The following is a 3,222-nucleotide window of genomic DNA, read 5'->3' as shown; positions in this document are numbered from 1 at the left end:
GGGAGCCGACGCTGGCTGGGCGGACAGTGGACGGCGGAGTAGCCGGGAGCCGGGGAGAGGCGCCGACACAGTCGAGGCGGCTGGAGCCATGGACAAGCACGGTGAAGGATGGCGTGGTGAGGAAGGCCCGGCTGGCTCTACTACTGGAGCTCATGCACGCGTGCGTAGAGGCAGTCGTCCCTTCGTGCTGTTGTTGGCCTTTGTGCTGCCGCCGGAGGTTGCCGTCTTGCCGACCTGTTGTTGTTGCTGCCGTGTATTGCGTGCCTGCTGAAGATTGAGGAAAGAAGATAACATTTTTTTTTATATGTGCTGCTGTTGTGTGCTACCGTTGAGGAAATATTGAAACAGTTTTGGAGCAATTTTATTCACAGATAAGAGACATTGAGCTAGATTTGTTTGCTCTCTTGTGTGTGGCTACTGCTATGCATTGTGTGCTCCGGACAAAGTGAGATATTGAGAAAGGGTGTGGCTAGGTCTTAGTCGACTCAGACTTAACCAAGTCTTAGTCAAGTGCATAGCATGTAAAGAAAAAAAATAGGTTAAAAAGAAAATTTTCACGGATCTCCACACAAGATCTTATGAATATAGCACAAGTTTCAGTTGACTGAGATTTAGCAATCCCGATTGAGACATACAGCTACTGCCATTGATTGTTTTTTATTGTTGTCAGCCGATGTAGAGTGATACTTTTTTTTCTAGAAAATCGATGTTTTTTTTAATTTTTTGCAAAGCGATGTCGGATTGAAAAATTGGAATGAACCACAACAAGTCCATGACCTACAAAATGGACCTGGACAACCTACCAATCCTGTGGGAGGAAGCTCGAAGATGCAAAGAAATTTCAGTAAGCTCTAAGACGGGACTTCGATGGATGAATAGAGATAACTCACGATCCAGTAATAGGAGTCGAGCTTGTTATTAGAAAAGAGTCCATAATTTCTTCCATGCCAGTTAGAAAGAAGACTCGAATTGATCTCAGAGTTCTCTTCAATGTCGTTGAGTTATTATTTGAGAACATGTGAATAGGTTTTGTGCAAGGAAGACGTCGAGTTATTTACCCAAAACCACCACCCTTGGGGCTAGGGTAACAGGTCAGTACCAGATTTGAGCCAGGTCACAAAAACCACCGAAATTGTGTCTAATCTGTAACGGAGAGCATTGATTGTCTGATTTGCTCGAGGAAACAGCAAAACTGACCGGTTGGGCCCACCTGTCAGGCTGAGTTGGCATGCCTATGTGGACAAAAAATCTGACGTGGACGGGGGACCCACCTGTCAGCGTCACATATTTCCCCCTTTTCTTTTTTATTCCTCGTCTCTGACTTCCTCTTCCACGGCACCTCTTCCTTTGCTCCGGCGAGCACGCCGCCGTCCTCCTCTCCCCCCCCCCTCTCCTGGCCCTAGCGGCGGCGGCCACCTATCTCCCCCTCCCTCGCCGGCACTCCATGGAGAGGCAGACAAGCTGCGGCTGTTGCCGTCGATGCGCACGGCGGAGGCGTTGACTGTCGGGCGGGGAGATGATGGAGGGATGCGGCGGCGCTGAGTTGCGCGGCGGCGGCCGGACGTGCCGCGGGGGATGGGGCCGGCCCCGCTGATCTGCGATGCGGCGGTCGGACGTGCCGCGATGGGGCAGCGGCGCTGAGCTGCGCTGCGGCAGTGGGGCATGCGGGCTCACAACAATGGCCGGTGGCGCGTTGACTGCGGCAAGGTCGCTGCGGCGGATTGAGGTGGACCATACGGAGGCAAGCATCCCGACGGCGAGCTCGCTCTGGGCGCGGGCGACCTCGCGTCGTCGTTGCCATCGCCGGCGGATTCGCGGGCCTCCTCCTATCCCGGCGCAAGAGCGCTCCATGGCTGCTCCACGCCTGCCCCGCCGGTGCTCCATGGGGAGGTGGACGAGCTTCCGCCGCTCCCCATGACCCCCGACACCACACCTCCCGGAGCTCGGGCGCGTGGGCGCACGACGATGGCCGGTGGCAGGATGGTGACTGCGGCGAGGTCGCTGCAGCAGAGGGGGAAGGACCACGTTGACGGGCACAACTGACCTTGAACGGCGCGAAGCATGCGGCGGCGCCGCCGCGGCTGGCGACTCCGGTTGACCGGCACGAAGCTTCTCCATGGCGTCGCCGTCCAGAACCTGTTTGATGAAATGCCCGTACGAAAAAGGAGGTGTAAATAAAAAAGAAAAATGAAAAAGGAGGCGCTGAGTCAATGACATGTGGGTCCCATCTCCACCTCGACGTATTTGTCCACATAGGCATGCCATGTCAGCTCGACAGGTGGGCCCAACCTGTCGGTTTCGCTGTTTTCGCGGCCAAATCAGCCCGTCAGTGCTCCGCGTTACAGGTTAGGCTCAGAACTGGTGGTTTTTTGTGACCTGGCTCAAATCTGGTCCTGACTTGTTACCCTAACCCCAAGTGTGATGGTTTTGGGTAAATAACTCGAAGACGTCACTGTGAAGAGCGGCGCACCAAAGCGGCGCACCAAATGCTCTTTTATCTCATGAAAAACCCCATCACACAAGGCCTTACTTACAAGGTATTACCTCCATCCCAAATTCTTGTTTTAGATTTTTCTAGATACAGACATATCTAACACTAAAACATGTCTAGATACATATGCATTAGACAAATCTAAGACAAGTAATTCGGGACAGAGGGAGTACTTCTCAGCGTTTGCACCATGGAATCCCCATCGTTTTGACCAGCAAACAAGCAGCTACAAGTCCTGCATCTCCTGAATCATCATCAAAGTAATCTCTACATAAAGAGCAATAGAGTGCTTCAGACTACAAGGAATGTACTTTGGTTTTCCCTTTATATCAAGCGGGCAGATGATATCTCCAATTGGGTCCCATTACAATATTGTTTCGCCAACCATTTCAACATTTTGAGCTAACCTGACATCTAAAGCCAACATATGGTAAGTTTCTCCATATGATTTGAGATCAGTTCATTTGATATATACCATAATAAGTTACGATATGGATTAATAGTGACGACACATCTTCAGTGTCAATCCAATACCGATAGTTTATGTCAACAGCTAATTGGGTTATTGCACAGAAGAATTGATGGTAAATTGAGTATTACAGAAACAGTTGGCATTGGAAACCAGGAATGATCGTGGACCAAGATTTCAAGCGAAGTTTTATCGAAACGAGAGACCAAAAGGATTTTCATGGCACCGAAATAGTTTCATTTTTTGTACTGTGCATGGATCC

The sequence above is a fragment of the Triticum aestivum genome, chromosome 1D (assembly GCF_018294505.1).
Source record: "Triticum aestivum cultivar Chinese Spring chromosome 1D, IWGSC CS RefSeq v2.1, whole genome shotgun sequence".
In the NCBI taxonomy this organism is placed as follows: Eukaryota; Viridiplantae; Streptophyta; class Magnoliopsida; order Poales; family Poaceae; genus Triticum; species Triticum aestivum.
The sequence above is the reverse complement of the archived record's forward strand: the minus strand, read 5'-3'. Positions refer to the sequence as shown.